This window comes from Arvicola amphibius, chromosome 11 (assembly GCF_903992535.2).
Source record: "Arvicola amphibius chromosome 11, mArvAmp1.2, whole genome shotgun sequence".
Classification (NCBI taxonomy): domain Eukaryota; kingdom Metazoa; phylum Chordata; class Mammalia; order Rodentia; family Cricetidae; genus Arvicola; species Arvicola amphibius.
Window position 1 is genome coordinate 12,343,483 of NC_052057.2, and position 17,717 is coordinate 12,361,199.

Here is a 17,717-nt window from a genome sequence, read left to right on the forward strand (position 1 = left end):
GAAAGATTAGCCGGGTAAATCTTACTTGTCTGTTTATAAAAAGCTTATTTCGGCAAAGAACTTGGCAAGTATCAAAAGTTCCAGAAGGGGGCAGCATGAGGCTACTGCACAGACGAAATGGCGCATCAGAACTCCCGGACTCTTTAACCTCCAAAAGTTCCTAAGGCCCACTTCACTCCCAAACCCTGGGAACTGATTTAAAGAATCTCTGCCAGCAACTTCTGTCCCTGGGAAAGTTCCTCATGATGGTCACAGCTAAGGACGCGATGAGGAATGACCGTAAGTCCTGGTCGGCCTTGGCGCGTCCTTGGCTTTCCATCTTTATGCTAAAACAGGGCTAACACCAGCTGCTGCATCGCACTAAGGAGGACAAGTGCCAATTCCCAGAGCGACGACGTGTCTGCACATAGAGGAGCCTAAGATTTGATCCCTTAAAGCCACTGGAGCCCGAGTGGGAAAAGGTTTCCAGGATTCGAGGGTTTCCGGTGGGGCTCCAGAATCTGCCTACCAACCATTACACAAGCAGCTTGTGCCCTGAACAATTGCCTTCGGATGAGTCGGGTGTCGCGGAAGCACACATGCAATCCCAGCACGCAGAAGTCTGAGGCAAGAGGACAGGAAATTGGGGTCCCTCTTAAATTACACAGAGCCAATCTCTTCACTTCCGCCACCCAGCCATCCCACCAACCCCAACCCTATCCTCACACGGGGGACTGAACCCAGGGCCTTGGACTTGATTGACAAATAAATACCCTACCATCAAGTTAAATCCACAATCTCGCAGTCCTATCTTAAAAACAAAACCAGGAGGCTGCAGAGATGGCCCGGCAGTTGAGAGTGCAGACCAGGCAAGTCTGAGGACCATCCTAGCAACCACGAAACAAGCTGGAGCAGTCTCACGTGCTGTGTGACCTCAGCAGCAAAGTGCATTTAGACAAGAGGGTTGCTGGGACCACTGGCTTCAAACAGACCGAGAAACACATTTTCTGTTCAGCAAAAAGACCTTCCTGTGGCCCTAGAGAATCACATACACACAAATATGCTCATCTGCCATGTATATATATTAACAATAATAAACACCAATCCCCTCGATGGGATGGACTCTTCCAGGGTGATTTTTACAGTCTTCCATAAACTCAATGCTGTACTAATGGGTTACCCACTCTTTACCTAAAAGGCAGACTCACTAGATCTTGCTAAGTCGCTCCTTGGAAATACCTGATGATGCAGGTGACTTGGCTCAGAGAATTCTACTTTGTTCATACTACCTAAGACCGTGTAACAATACACACTGTACTTGGTTATGATTTTATGAAGAATACTATTTCATGGTTTGGGGATTCAAATTCATCTTTTTTTTTTCAATCTCTAAAACTAAATCTGAAAACATTTCAAAATCCTATCACTCAGAGCTCTTTGCTTACAGGGTGACCCATCTTTCACCGGTCCTAACATGAAAAATATTAACATTCAAACTATTAAAACAACTTGGAGATTATCATCAAATCTCCCAGGGGTTGGTATGGATCTGTAAAAAGAGTTCTCAAAGTTGAGCCTAAACCATAAGAGGAATCTGGAAAGTGGAGCCTGGGTGATAAGAAGCATTGCATACAGATGGTGTGGGTTCTGGGAACATGGGTGGGAAACCAGCTCATTCTAGACAAATTTACCAGCTGGGAAGGAACAAAAAACAACATAACCCTTAGTCGGAGTCATGATAGGCCCAGCCCTTGAGACAAAAGCAGTGAGCTGGACCAGGGTGCATCCATCCGCTGAGTCAATATTTGCACATTCAAAACTTGCAGGTATCAAATGTACATATTTGTTTTGAAAAGAATTTAGGAGCTGGAAAGTATTCTATTCTTAATGGCACTCATTTTGATATCTCCTGACATTCCTTCTACTGTAAGTGAGAATTTCTCAAGAGAAACCTCGATTCCCACAGCTTGAGAAACTTAGACTGGGGAGAGAGAATCCTTCTCTCTCCTGTGGGTCCCACCGCCCTCCGGGAAGCTCCAGGTTGGATTCCATTCTGAAGGCTGACCCTTTGTCAAAAAGCAAAAGGAAGTTCTCGAGAAGCAGCAAGAGAAGTGAGGAAAGAAGGGGAGAACGAGCCAAAGAAAAGGCTCTGTTATGTTCAGAGGAAGCTTCAAGGCGGTGCTAGTGTAGGAGAACTAACTCCGTTGGTCCCATAACCTAGCTACTGTGAAAAGTACAGCCAACAGCAGAAACGTGGACAAAGATAATGAGGTATATACACACAGTGGGATGTTCCTTCAGCCGTAAAGAATGGTTATACTGTTTGCAGGAAAATGGATGTAACCAGAGAGAATCATATTAACTGAATTAAGTCAGTCACAGAAGGACAGATATCAAATTTTGCCTTATTTCGGGGACCAGGTCATTAAAGGTACACAATATCATATATGTACTGATGGCATGAAAATAAAAGGGAAATTGGTGTGGAAGCCTCCCTCTTTTAAGCATTATTTAAATACAAGCAAACAACAGCCACACTTTCTCAGGCCCTGGGATAGCTTAGCCTAATGCCTTTTCAGGCCAGTGTTTGCCCAGAAATGAGGCCTCGGCCTGGTGCAACCCCTGCCAACCCTACCTTGACTCTAACCTTAGAGTGTCAACCTTAGTCCATGGGTTTGTCTAGAACAAAATATCTAGATTTGAGCAATTTGTAAAGAACAAAATTTGTTTTTTTTTCTCACAGTTCGAGAGGCTGAGAATTTCAAAATCACAGTATGAAATATGTATCTGGCAGAGGTCCACTCCCCGGAGATAGTACCGTCCAGAAGTCCACACGTGGCAGACAGGCCAGAGGGTAGAAGGGAGAAAGCTAGACGTAACTCGGTTGATGGAATGTTTGCCTGGTGCACATGAGGCTCGGGCTTCAGTCTGTTAACCCCCCAGAAACTGAGTGAGTATGGTGGCCTACCATCCCAGCCCTGGGAAGGAGAAGCAAAGAGGATCTGAAGTTCATGGTCATCCTCCTTGACTACAAAGCAAGATCCAGGTCAGTCGGGATTAGTCAATGGGTGACCAGTGTCTTCATGTGGCAGGAAAGAGAAATAAAACTGGCCTAAACTTCTCTTTTGCTCTTAAGAAAGAAATAAAGCCATTCCTGAAGGCAGCTTTGTCCTGGCTTAGTCACCTCCCAATGGCCATGTGTCTTAACACTGCCACAGCGAGGTTTTCATTTCACCACATGAGCTGTGAGGGGTTGCTGTGACCGCAGCTGCATCCTTAGCTCTCCAGGAAGGCTAGCCTAGTTCATGCCTCCTGGCTTGTATCCTGGTGACCTTTGTGCTAGTTTTCAGTGGGTCCCACCTACTAGAGTCCTCCCTTCCCTTGACATTGGGTTCAACCCTGATCAGCTTGTCTTTCTCACCACAAGCCTTATCACAAGCCTACTGATTTACCAAACCAGCAAACACCAGGATTGCCTAGAGTGCTCCAACCTTTGCTCACTCTTACACACACACACACACACACGATGTTCTAACAGGAAGTCCCACATCCAGTCCTTCATGTTGCACCCCTGAGATTCCTGCCACAGGATTCCACTGGGGAGCTGAATTGGCATCTCAGATGGACTACGGGCAGTGTTGAAGAATACTGTGTAGCACATTGACTCCCCCATCTTCGAGATAATTCTCAACTTACAATTCTTTCAGACTATTTCCTCATGCATGGGGAAGTATTATAAAACAACAAGATTGCCAAGAATGTAGGCTGTATGTCAGTGGCTTTTGTAGATAAGCCCAGGAAGGCTGTTTAGGAGAGAGCAAGAATAGTCTCACCTCCAAGGAAAGAAGTCCAACTGGATTCTGAAAGTCACAGGTCATCGATAAGGGCTTCTGTGTGAGGGGTGGCACAGCTCGTAAGCCTCTTCCCCATGCCACCCTATTGGAACAGGAAATGCCCGAAAGCAAAGCGGTGAGCTACACCCGAGCACAAAGTTTCAGCACACTGAGTTTAAAGCCATAAATGGGTGGGCAGCATTTAGCGAATCAGGCAGCATTCTGCTTACAAAATTGGTTGATGGTCTGAGAAATGAGCAGAAGTGGGGGCCTTTGTAGGGAAAAAGCTGAAAAGGACAGAAACAAGACACCAAGTGAGTGACCTATTGAAAAGTTAATTTTCTTAGACTGGAAGAAGAAGGAGGAGGAAGAAGAGGAGGAGGAAGAGAAGGAGGAGGAGGAGGAGGAGGAGGAGGAAGAGGAGGAGGAGGAGGAGGAGGAGAAGAAGAAGAAGAAGAAGAAGAAGAAGAAGAAGAAGAAGAAGAAGAAGAAGAAGAAGAAGAAGAAGAAGAAGAAGAAGAAGAAGAAGAAGAAGAAGAAGAAGAAGAAGCCAGGACTGCTTTAACACAGAGATCCAGTATTAGCCCTCTGGACTAGGTGCTGTGGGCCTCCTTTGTTCTGGAAACCTAGCCTCCTTCCAAGCACAGGTTGATTAAGTGACACTTGGCATGAGTGATTCTGTTATTCCTGGCCAGGGCTTCTTGATGTTTCAGGCAATCACTCAGTTCCAAATAAGCCCCCCTCAACCAAAAAAAAAAAATTTTATTTAACAAACAGAAGGCTGGTTGGTATAATTCTGCAGTGGAGAAAGCATGGTGGCCTGACCCAGAGGAAAGAAAAGGAAATTCAGAAATACGAACACTTCTGAAAAGAAGAGACGAGAACGGGGCATAGAACAGACAGGGAAGGTAAACACAAGACTTCTTCAATCACTGCTCCCAATTCAGCATCAGGACCAGAAGCAGAGAGCCCCTCGTGCAATGCAGCGTGACAGAGGAGCTGAGAATACCCAGTTGTCTCAACCTGAAATCAAAGTCACCTGGGATGTGAGCCCACTCTCCCCAGGTGTTCATTCTGTATCGCTCAGTTAGAATTTCCAGTACACGAAGATTTAGGGTACAAGGAGCAATGAAAGGAGACAAAGATCCTCTGGGAATTCATCAACCAGTTTTATGACTTGTGGGTAATTTTTCTAGTTTCTTCGTGCGCCAAATTAAAAAAAAAACTGTCACTTCATCTTTATTGGTGATTTCTACGATAACAAGTTCTTAGGCCATTATGTAAATGTATGCCCTCTTGGAACTGTCACTAGCCACTGGTAAGTGGCCATGGGCAACTTTCTGTCAATGGAAACGGAGTAAGAAGAACACCGTTGTCAAGTGGCAGAGCTCCAGGCACCACAGAAGACCAGAGGAACGCTGTGAGTCCATGTCTCTGCTCTTCTCAGAGAGAATTCTACATACCACCAGAAGTACCAAATGACACACTAAACTGTACTCAGAGGCACAGGGAGTAGGCACATTTTTCTGGAACACATTTTCATTTGCTAATTCTACACACTCTGTTGTAAAACCATTACACGGATCCCTCACGTAGCAGAATATAAATGTTGCGTTTATGTTTCCTTTTAAACAAGGGATTGAGAATAAACCTAAGGTTGGGGTACTCAGGCACCCATGAAGAGGGAGAGGACGGAGAGCAAGGAGAAGGTAAAAACGCAAACTCATGCTTGCACGCCGGGAACAGAATGGGGACCTGGCAGAGCATCCAGCCCAGCCTCCCATCTCCAGGACCTTAGGAAAACAAGATCTCAAACTCCAGCTCACCGGGCATCAGTTAAAAAGTCTTTTCTATGCTCTCTCCATTAGGTCTGAGTGGAATTTATTTGTGCTTTAGAATGTTGAGTCCGTTGACACAGGCTATAATAAATTCAATAGCTCTCTCAAATCAAAGAGTCATATGCCGAAGGCCTGCACAGTCGTAACAGTGGTGTGTTTGAGGTTAAAAATCTGTGAAGGCCGGCACGATCTACCTGGCTCAGGTCTCCCCATCCCGGGCACTATCCACATGACGCTCACGCATCTCGACCAAAACGCCAGCAGCTTTTGGTGCCCTATCACCTCCCAAGGCCTTCAAAAAATTCAATAGCCCAGTTTCCCCATCCTTCCTGGGATGTCTATAAATCCAGACCAAAGTAAGTCATCTCCATAGTAACAAGAGACAAATCTAGACAAAACAGTAGCTTTGGATGTCTTAGGCCAAAATGGGAAAATCCAATGTAGGCCGTGTAACTCTTTTGTTGATAAAGATGATTGCTTCGAGAGAATAAACATGCAATTATTTAAATCAATAGTCACTTTACTTTAAGGTCAAGCTTCAGCTTGTCACATGTTGTGAGGACGCATACCCTACAGGGTTTACAGAATCCCACACAGCTGGGACCAGGCATCTCCCAAGTGTTGTTGATGGTTTCTAATCTTGAGACTTTTACTTCTAGTGTTGACTTTTCCCATTCACACTCCAATATCTCAATTCCGTATTTGTTTAACTCCTGGAAGAAGGTCTTTCTTATCAAAGACCCTCCCAGCTACTTTAGCCCGCGAGCACGCACGCACATGCACACACACACACACACACACACACACACAAATAAAAATCTGAACGTGATCTACCCTGAGGCAGAAAGATTGCTGCAATGATTCTGAAAGCAGAACTTGAAAAAAAATACCAAAACCAAACTTAGATGCTCGGGGCTGGTGGTGGCTCAGCTACCACTGGCTGCGTTGGCAGGGGACCTAGGTTTGGTTCCCATCCTCACAGGGCAGCTTATAGCCATCTGCAGCTGCAGTTCCAGGTGATCTGACATGACACCCTGGCACTAGGCCCACACGTGGTGAATAGACAAAGGAAGCATGCCCACACACATAAATTCTTCTTAAGCAGATGAATTAATTTTAAGTTCCTGAAAGAACATTGAAGAAGGACATTCCCTCACTCCTTTCTGAGACTGGCCATGCAAGAGTGGAGTCTTGCCTAGCTGTCAATACAAATGTATAAATATGAACCTGTTACAATTTGTTCCAATAAAAAATGGCGCTATTGCCAATATTCCAAGCATCTAGATCACCAAAGAGTTTTCTGGTTTGACTGCACTCTCAGGAGGATACAAAAACTAGAAATAATGGGAAAGACATTTTCACGAGATAGTACAGAAAATGAAGAATTATCCGAAGATCATTTTGTATTATTTGTACTTTTAAATTTTTTATTTATTTTTTAAAAATATTTATTTATTTATTATGTATACAATATTCTGTCTGTGTGTACATCTGCAGGCCAGAAGAGGGCACCAGACCTCATTACAGATGGTTGTGAGCCACCCTGTGGTTGCCAGGAATTGAACTCAGGACCTTTGGAAGAGCAGGCAATGCTCTTAACCACTGAGCCATCTCTCCAGCCCTAAAATTTTTATTTTTATGTTATATGTTTGAGTGTTTGCATGCATGTACATCACGAGTCTGGTCCCTTATGAACCAGAAGAAGATTTCACATCCCTGGAACTAGAGATTGCAAGCCACCATGTGGATGCTGGGATAGCAGCAAGTGCTCTCCGACAGTGAGTCATCCCTCCGGCTTCCTGTTAAATGCATTGTTATGGTCTAATTATCACCCACAAGGATGAGGCATGCAGAGTAATTCACCTCCACAAGAGAGTCTGAGAAATGAAGGGTCCCAGGATTTCTGCATCATGCTGCCCCCTCTTGCTTCCTCATTGGGGTTGACTGGTTATGTTCTCTTCTCTCATGAAACATCACCTCCGTGGTTGATGAGCAGGTTCAATCATGGTTTTCTTTTCCTTTTTTTCTTTTACAATAGACTCTATGTTGCCCAGGCAAGTCTCAAACATCCAGTCTCCTGAATGCTGATCTATGGTCTCATGTTTACACACCTGGCTCATTTTGATATATGTAAGATCTATCTTTCCTCTTTAAAAAAATAAAATAAAACAAACAAAACACAAAAAAAAACAACATTCGTGAGGTTGTCAGATCCCCTGGAACTAGAGTCACAGACAGTTGTGAGCTGCGCGTGAATGCGGGGAATTGAACCTGGGTCCTCTGGGAAAGCAGTCAGTGCTCTTAACAGCTGATCCAACTCTCCAGCCCCCTATCTTTTCATTTGTATGTGTTCTCACAAATGGATATCTTATGTGTGTATAGATATATTTGTACATATATATATATAGTTTTAATGTACATATTTGAGTGATACTTAATTTTCTATTTCATTTTATTCTGCACTTTTTCTCACCACACCACAGGATTTCAGGGTCCACTCAAGTTGCTGGCCGTGTGTTCATCTGTCACTCTTCACTTTCCACAGCGTGAATTTCCCATATTATATACCCCAAACACGGGGTCTCGGTGCGCAGAAAACCATGGAAATACCCCAGTGCAGGGTGTGTGTGTGTGTGCCCTTTATTGGCCTGTGTAAACACGCGTGCATACACCAGGAGTACTGCTGAGTCATACCAATCTCCTTTGTTAAAGATAAATATTTAACTTGCACTTGTACTTAGTCATTTCTGCTATTCAACCTGTCATTTTTGAAGATTGGTTTTGAAAATCCCTTTCGTGCTTCTAGGCCACAAGAAAATTCCACAGTCTCAACTATTAATGTTATACCTTTCAAATTTAGAAGGATGTAACCACAAAAATCACTCCTATGTGTACATAAAGCTTTGACTCCTGTCTGAGGCATTCTCCAGGTGATCCAGGCGGTGTCTCTGGATCCTCTGCCTCAAAAAGGCAGGTCTAGAAATGGCTGCCACCAGAAGACCTGAACGACACCTCTGATTCTTTTCCATTCTTTGCGTACACAAATCTTAAGCTTTTTATACCATCCTGATAGTAGTAGGGGTCCTCAAAGTTCACACTATTTCCTCACTAATAAAGAGCGGAAAAGTGAGGCTCAAGACAAACACCCAGCATCCCACCCGGCCCCACCCACCGCCTGCTCAGGGAGCACAAGGATAGCAATGGTGGGATGTGCTCCTCTTTGGGGTCTCCTATTGCCTTAACCTTGCTCTTGGGTTGACTTTAAGTACAGTAGTTTTCTCAGAGTTTGGCGCCTCTTGGGAGTGTCTTGAGGTTTTGTGTGGTTACCTGTCATGGTTGGTGAATGAAATGAGGATATAATCACCCCAAGGTGCGGCTGAGGAGAGGTTTTTATTATAGATGTGAGGGAGGCAGACTCCAGCCAGAGGCCTCTGGAAGAGTCCAGAGTAGGGAGAGGAAGCGGTAGACTAGACATGACCAGTAGACTGGACCAGGCCATGAGAAGAAAGCGAATGAGAGAAGACCAGGGAAAGGGGACAAGAGAGGGGGGAGAAGAGAAGCAAGAAGGAGAAGCTGGGGGAGGGGAAGGGAAGCCCATGAGCTGGAGATTAAGGTGTGAGGAGGAGAATTGCTGAGAAGAGGCGCAGGTACTGACTGAGCTTGGAGGCCAGCAGACACTTTGATATGCTAACAGACGCCACATTTAGCCATTTGTCCCCAGTTATTCTGGAACTGACAGTTAAGATATAAAATGTCGCCGGGCGGTGGTGGCGCACGCCTTTAATCCCAGCACTCGGGATGCAGAGGCAGGCGGATCTCTGTGAGTTCGAGACCAGCCTGGTCTACAAGAGCTAGTTCCAGGACAGGCTCTAAAGCTGCAGAGAAACCCTGTCTCAAAAAACCAAAAAAAAAAAAAAAAAGATATAAAATGTCCCCAGAGTTTCCTGTCATGAAGGCCTGGTTCCCAGACAGTGGTCGTGTGGGGCTGATAATTCCTTCAGTGGGTTAATCCACGGATGTGTTCACAGCTGAGTGTCTTACTAACTGTGAAGTCTACCTGGAGAATGTAGGTCAGTGTGGGTGTGTTTTAGAAGACCATCTTTTCCCTTCTCTTTCCCTCTCTCTCTCCCCCTTCCCCCCCCCCCCCAATTCCAAATGTAAGTCCTATTAAAGGAAGAATCCTACAAACAACAAAAAGACATGGTTGAAAGCTGGTGAGGGCAGCTTTGTGCCCCTAGAAGGTTGTCTGGGTTTTGTTACAGAAGACAGAAGGCTCACCTGCTGGGACTCAGCAGGAAGCAACAGTTTTTCAGACTATTGGGCTGCTTACAGAACCGTTAGAAGGTTGGAGAAGCAGGTTCAAGGTTGCGCTTCTAGGGAGAATACCCAAAACAAAACTGTAGAACTGGCCTAGTGAAGAAACTGCCCATGCTGCCTTCCCACCACTCTCCCCCAAGCCCCCCAAACCACTTCCTTGCCAGCAGTCCCCCCTTTCAGTGACTGACACCCCAGAATCAGGAAGGCTAGGCCCCAGTCCTGGACAGCAAAATGCACTCAGTATGGCTCTGCCCATTTCTGTACTCGTGCTCCAGCCAGCAAATGAAGCCAGTCATAAAGGAGGTTCCCATGTCTTCAGGGCCCTGCTTGGGAGGCTTGGGGACTCACGGGCTGGAAAGTCTCCAAATGGAGTCAAGAAGATCAAAGCCTCCCGAGCAGCCAGGAACTACGGTGAACACCCAGCCAGGTGACAGGCTAAGTAAAGGGGAGCCAGCCAGGTGGCTTCTGCAAGGATCAAGTGAGCACCTCCCAGCCGGAGCGTGCTGGCCTTCCGCGACCACAGCAGTGGTGTGGACTCCGGGCAAGCAGGCAAGACCAGGTTCCATAAACACCCATCATTTCAACTGAGAAAACACGGGGGTCGTGTGCAGCCTAACCTCGGTTTTAAAATACCACAAATGTTATGAGACCACAGTGAAAAAGACTGCTGGACCAAAAAAAAAAATAATAATAATAATAATCAAAGTGCCACTAGCAACACGTGACACTAAAATCGTTCGCAGAGTGCTAGGTTCAAAGCCGGCGCCCTTGTTGCTCTGAGGAGTTCGGCACCTGTCTCAGCAGGCCAAAGCAAGGGTTGAGCAACAGTGAAAAGCAGAGAAAGGGGTAGACTCAATGTGGTCACGATGGGACGAGGAACAAAGAGGTCCGGTGACCCTGTGGCTCAAGGTGGCTCCGCATGAATATTTTTGCATAGCAGGCAGAGGTTTGTGTACCTAAGCAGTCCCATCAAAGGGTGTGCGCCCACAAATCGGGGAAGCATCACTCGTAATTGTCCAGGTTCTGTTCTCTCCTGCAGTGAGGTCCACCCTCTCCTGCAGTGCGGTGCACTCTCCCCTGCTGTGCGGTCCACCCTCTCCTGCAGTGCGGTGCACTCTCCCCTGCTGTGCGGTCCACGCTCTCTTGCAGTGCGGTCCACGCTCTCCTACAGTGTGATCTAACAGCTATCAGAACTGAGATATCTCCCTTGGAGACAAATTTCTGCCCTGCCAGGAAGTCTTTTCCTTCAGCAATCAGTTCTTGGGAAACTCCGTATCTCAGGATCTAGTTTGAACAGTCCAAGGGTCCCCCGGAGGAGCACAGCTGCCCCTTCATTCCTGCCAGGTCAATTGCAGACAAGAAGCTGCCAACTGGTAACTTTTTACATCAGATGACATTTCTTTCAGTTATTTCTTCGCTTTTCCTTCCCTTCTATTTTTCCCCTTCCTTCCAGCCTTCTTTCCTGCCATGATTATACACCAGAATAGAAGGGAAAAAAAAAAACTAAAGTTTGTAGAAATGGAGCATCTATAGCTAGCTGAGCAAGTTTTTTAAACCCAATTTTTCCCCTCATTAGGTAGGCAAGGAATTGGGGATGGGAAGCCCTGTGGGAGGAACATGTGGAGGGAGCAGGGGCACATATATGTAAGATGTATCCTCCATATAGTTGAGGGTGGGGGTTGCTACCGGTCACCACTCATCACCCCTTGCTGTCTCAAATCTGGTCATCTCACCTGGGGAAGTGAGACAGGTATCTGCCATTTTCTTGGAACCCAGGCACCCAATATGTCTACCCAGAAAGATTTTCAGTTGCTGTGAGGCCGGATAGAGAGAGGAAAGGGACTAGCAGCAGCCGCGTGGCCCGAGCAGCTGTCTGGTCGACATTCTAACACAGATCACCCATTAGCCCTTCTGATGGCCTTGTGGGTCACTTTAGCTTCTGATCCATTCTTAGGCCCTTTCACAGTCTGACTTAAGGAATGGTTAGCCCTTGCTGTCCCCTCTATTTCCAATGCTCTTTAACTCTTCACCTGTTAAAAACAAAACACATAACCTCTCTTATCAAACTCATCTGACCATACTAAGCCCAATGCTCAGGCCTGTCCCTGCTAGATGAATACCTCATTTCATCTAGCCCCAGCTTCCCACACTCACGTTGAAAAATCGTTTTTATTCTGAAGTACCCACAGTCTTATTCCCAGCATTTCAGTTCCAACCCACTCTATCTCCTTTCTGTCCAGTTGCTAATGACTGAACCCCAGGAAAAGGTCCACAGCACTTTGTCAGCTCGGCCTGTGACTTATAACAGTGTTTATCAGAGACCAGAGACATCCTGCTGAAAACCCAGACAACTTAGGTGTCTTAGTCAGTGTTCTACTGCTGGGAAAAGACACTATGACCACAGCAATTCTTCTAAAGAAAACATTTCATTGGGATGGCTCACTTACACTTTCAGAGGTTCAGTAATCATGGTGGTGAAGTGATGTGGGATTCCCCTGTGTATGCTGTGAGTACCATTGGCTAATAAAGAAACTGCTTTGGCCTATAGCAAGGCAGAACTTAGCTAGGTGGGGAAAGCTAAGCTGAATGCTGGGAGAAAGGAGGCGGAGTCAAAGAGAAGCCATGTAGCCTCGCCAGAGACAGATGCCGGAACTTTATCCTGTAAGCCATGTGGCCATACACAGATTAATAGAAATGGGTTAAATTAAGACGTGAGAGTTAACCAATAAGAAGCTAATGGGCCAAGCAATGATTTAATTAATACAGATAGGTTGAACTTATATAAGCCAGAATATCCTAAAATTCACAATCTTCCTACCTCAGCCTCTTAAGTACTAGGATGATGGGCATGTATCACTACGCATGCCAATCTTGGCAACCTAACTTCTTGTTTTCAGTTTCATCATCTGCAACAATGATGCTTATAGTAAAATACTAATAAAATAGTACATATGTGATTATTACAGAATGTGCCACATTAAAAACACTCAAAACTTGGAGGAGGGACTGAAATTGAGTCCATATTACCATAAACTAGATGGTCCCCAATCTTTCTTTCATAAACTGTACCAATTTATTTAAAATGCAAAGCTAAAAGTGAGTAGCATAAGTAGAATAAGGAGCAGATGTGGCAGAGTGGAAGTTAAGGTAGTAAGCCAGGGTGATGAATTGAACCAGGACCTGAACCATCCATGGGGCACACTCCATGTATTTGTCCTTTGGAGGCGTTAAAGAGTAGCTTTGCAGGGTATCTCTTCTCTGCATTGCCTCTGTCTTGGAGCAAAAGAATCACTCCGTGTGCCTCCCTTGCCCTGCTTTCTTGGCAAATAAGCTTCTGCTTTATTCAGAGTCTATAAATAATACAATAGTGCCTTCTAAAATAAAGAGGGTGGCTTGATTTTTTCCGCACAAGGAAAACTCCCCAGCAAGGTCAGCATCAACACCAAATTGTAACGCTCCCTCCAGGCGGTCTTGACGGAGCCTAGAAAGGACAGACTGTGTCAGGAGCTCCCAGGACACCTCTCTCTATCGCAGGTAGAAAAGCCAAACTCCAAGAGGTTGGGATGCCCGCACTCACACAGCCTGAGGAACACTAGACTGAGAGAGGCTTGACCTACTTTTTATGACCATGTCTTTGTCACCAAGAAAGAACACCTATTTTCTAAAACGCTTCTGATGTCTGTATCCTAACCCTTTATCTTCTCCTCGGCTTCAATCCTAGAGGGTCTCAGAAAGCCACCCATTCTGAGAGGCAAAGACCTGCCAGAGGTTATGCCATAACAGAGGCGGGGATTCTATCATCCCTAGATATCTCTGCATCAAAAGGTAGTCAGTATCAGATCAAATCCTGATGTTAGACGAGGCAAAACTCCTGAGCAGGGCCCCAGGGAAACCGGCTTCAGGAAATGGAGCATGAGGGAAGCAGAGGACAGGGCACAGAACCAGGGATGCTCATGAGTTTCTCATTGACCAACCATGGGACTTGGTGTCGCCTCGCTTCTCTGAGCCCTGGCTTCCAAATTGGGAAAATGGAGATACTACAAACTTCTGAACATCCAACAGAATGACAATGGTGATGGCCAAAAGAACAGCAGAACAGACCCCGTGTCTCTAAACGGGACACTGAATAGACAGAGTGTGGGGTAGCCCACAGTGGGACGTCACTCAGACATTGGCGGGGATGAATTGCCACGTGCAGTCATGGAGATGAATCCCGCGAGCATTACCCTAAGGAAACAAACCAGATGCAGAGGTCTGCCAGGCTCCATTTATATGAATCTCTACAGCATAAGAAACAAATTATTAGTGCGGGAAATCAGGAATGCAGAGAAGGGGGTAAGGAATTAACTGAGAAAGGCTGTGGGGACGCTCTCTGGAGTGCAAAAATTAATTTACTTTTTGGGGTTGGGGAGAGAGCTCAGATGGCGAGGTGGGGGAACCGAGTTCAATCCCCAGAGCTCACGCAATGTGATGGCTTGGGGTTTCAGTGCTGAGAGGCATAGAGAGGCAGATCCTTGGTGGTTACTGGCCAGCCAGGCTAGCCTGCGCAGCCAACTCCAGGCTAGCCTGCGCAGCCAACTCCAGGCTAGCCTGCGCAGCCAACTCCAGGCTAGCCTGCGCAGCCAACTCCAGGCTAGCCTGCGCAGCCAACTCCAGGCTAGCCTGCGCAGCCAACTCCAGGCCAGCCTGCGCAGCCAACTCCAGGATAATGGCAGACCGTTTTTTTTTTTTTATTGTTGTTGTTGCTGCTGTAGTTGTTTTAAGAAGCGTATTACCCTTTTGCAATGACACCCATAGCTGAGCTTTAGCCTTCCCAAACATATGCACCCACGTGAATGTCAACTCCCCTCCCAAAGAAACACTGTATCTTAATAAAAGTACATGCTCGTCAGCACTGTAGAAAATACATTGAAATCTGCACATTTTACTATATGTAAAATGTACCTCAGTAAAAAAAAATGATGAAATTTGAAACATTTTGTAAAAGTACTAAATTTTATGGAAGCATAAAATGCCACTGTTAAGCCTAGGATGGTAATGACACCTTTTAATCCCAGCACTCAGAAGGAAGAGGCAGGCAGATCTCTGTGAATTTGACCAGTGTGAGTTACATAGTGAGTTCCAGGACAGCCAGAGCTACATAGTAAGACCCTGTCTCAAGTAAACAGAAAAAAAAATGCTGTTGCTCACTAAAATATTAAACTTTTGTACATTGTGCTCAGATTACCTCACATGAGTGACTTGTAGTAGCTCAAAAAATGTATATTAGGGGACTGGAGAGATGGCTCAGTGGTGAAGAGCATTTGCTACTTTTGAAGAAGACCCAAGTCTCACATGACATCCCTCAACCATCTGTAACTCCAGTTCCAGGGGATCCAGCACCCTCTTCTGAATCAGGCACACATGAGGTGCACACACAGAACAGGAAAGGCAAAACGCTCAAATAAGAATCTAAGTGTGCTTTCTTGAGGCTGTTTTCTTTTATTATCTAGCTTGGGCTCGCATGGGAATATAGGGACTTCTGAGAAAAAAATCAGAGAGCAAACAAAGACAGCGGTACTAAGTTTAGAAATAATGAGTCATTCTAAGACCAAAGCGGCATATGGGCTGCTCCACAGCCTTATAGACACATCCTCTAAACCAGATCCCCTAGATTTCCGTAGGAAAAGGAAGTTTCTATTTAAAACGCAGCCCAAGAAAAACAAGTAGCAATAAAAAGAAAAATGGCTGCTCCAGTTAAGATTGCCAGCACCTTCCGAAGGATCTTTTCCTCCTCACAACAGCCCTGTAGAGTAGTACTGTTTTCATCCCAAGGACAAGGATAGCCAAGGCACTCGCAGCAAGATCCACACCAGAAATTCAGTCGTGTGTGTATGTGACTGACTCAATGGTGTCCAAGTAGAGTTGCCCATGTATTGTTCTGATTGGTTATCTTCACACCACCAGGCAATTTAATCTGATTGTACAAGAGTTAGTAATAGCATTCCTTAACATTTATTTACTGAGCCTTTACCCATGGTCACTTTTCCCCTCCAACGTCATGGTCAACCCAATGACTTCCCACATGTACAAATGCACCAGCCCTGAGCCGCAAGCCATCTCAAGCCTCAGATATTCCTTCAGTGCTTACTAATGCACAGACAAGCCAGAACCCTTATGTGATGGCTATTCTTGGTTGCAAGTTGACTAAAACCCAACCAAACAGAACTCAAACCCAAAAATGGAGGCTACCCCTGTGAGGGATTTTTAGTTTGCTTTGTTTTGTTTTTCAATGTGGGATTTCTCTGTGCAACATTCCTGGGTGTCCTGAAACTTGTCTTATAGAGCAGGCTGGCCTCGAACTCACTGAGGTCTGATGTGGGATGCCCCTTCGTATGCTGTGCATACGTTTTATTATCATTGGTTAATAAAGAAGCTATTTTGGCCTATGAGAGGGCCAAATATAGCTAGGCGGGAAATCCAAACAGAAATACAGGGAGAAAGAAGGCAGAGTCTGGGAGACTCCAGCAGCTGCTGAAGGAGTAAGAAGTCACAGAGCACGGAGCGATACACAGATTATTAGAAATGGGTTAATTTATATGTAGAACTAGCCAGTAAGAAGTCTGAGCCATGGGGAAAACAATTATAATTAATATTAATCCTCTGAATGATTGTTTTATAAGTGGTTGTGGGGACTGGTGGGTGGGAGAGAAAATCTCCAGTTACAGAGATCCATCTGCCTCTGCCTCCCAAGTGCTGGGATCAAACGGGTGCCACCACTGGCTGGTTGGTTTATCTATCTATCTATCTATCTATCTATCTATCTATCTATCTATCTATTTATTTTCCCTAATTTGAAGTATACACCCTCTTAACCCAGATCTTGAGGTAGGAAAGGACAACTTTAATCTGGACCACACCTTTTCCTGGCAGTCTACGTAGAGACATGAAGGAAGGAAGCTTTTGTTTTGTGCCTGCTTGCCCTCGACTTCACTGGCAGCAGTGTACGTACGTATCTTCAGGATTCCAGCAAGTTCACAAGTGTAGTAAGCAAAACAAGGGTTTGGGCCTCTCCAGCCGGGATTCATGGACCACATGATCCTGACCCCTGTCTTAGTTAGGCTCTGCCTACCTGAGCCCCAACACACTGTCAGCCTCAAAAGGACTTGAATTTGAGTTCTCATTCTCAGCTCCAAAGTCCTCTTGAGAGAAAAATAGCTCTAACTCTTAACCGAAAGCCATAACCGTGGATGGAACCCATATTATCCACCAAGCCCTTGTGGCAAGTGTCTTGATAACCTGTTACTCAAAAGCGTATCTCAGCTTTCCTTAGCAAAATCAATAATCTGATTTTTTTTTTTTTTCCATTCTAAAAGGCCACGAGCCCGCTAGAAACTATACTGGAAAAAAAAAAATCAGCTCTTCTAATTCTTCTCTACTTTTATCATGAATGAAATTTGGCCGTCTATTGTGGAAATGCAGCCTTACCACAAGCCTTCCTCCCAGCCCCTCCCCAAACCACTTCTAAAATCTTTGAAGTGCAGACTGAGACTGTGTTCGAGCGAAAGGTGAGAAAGTGAGTTAAAACACAACGACCCCAGCGTTCCCTGAAGATACTCTGGGACCTCCTAGATCCTTACCAGAGCTGTTGGGAACTGAGATCAAAAGCAATCGGCAGCAGTACAGGAAAGGGGGTTCTCACAGCTAGGGGACAGCGAGGGGACATGCTTACCCAAGACCTTGTTTATTCTTACCTCAAACTCCAGCTCCT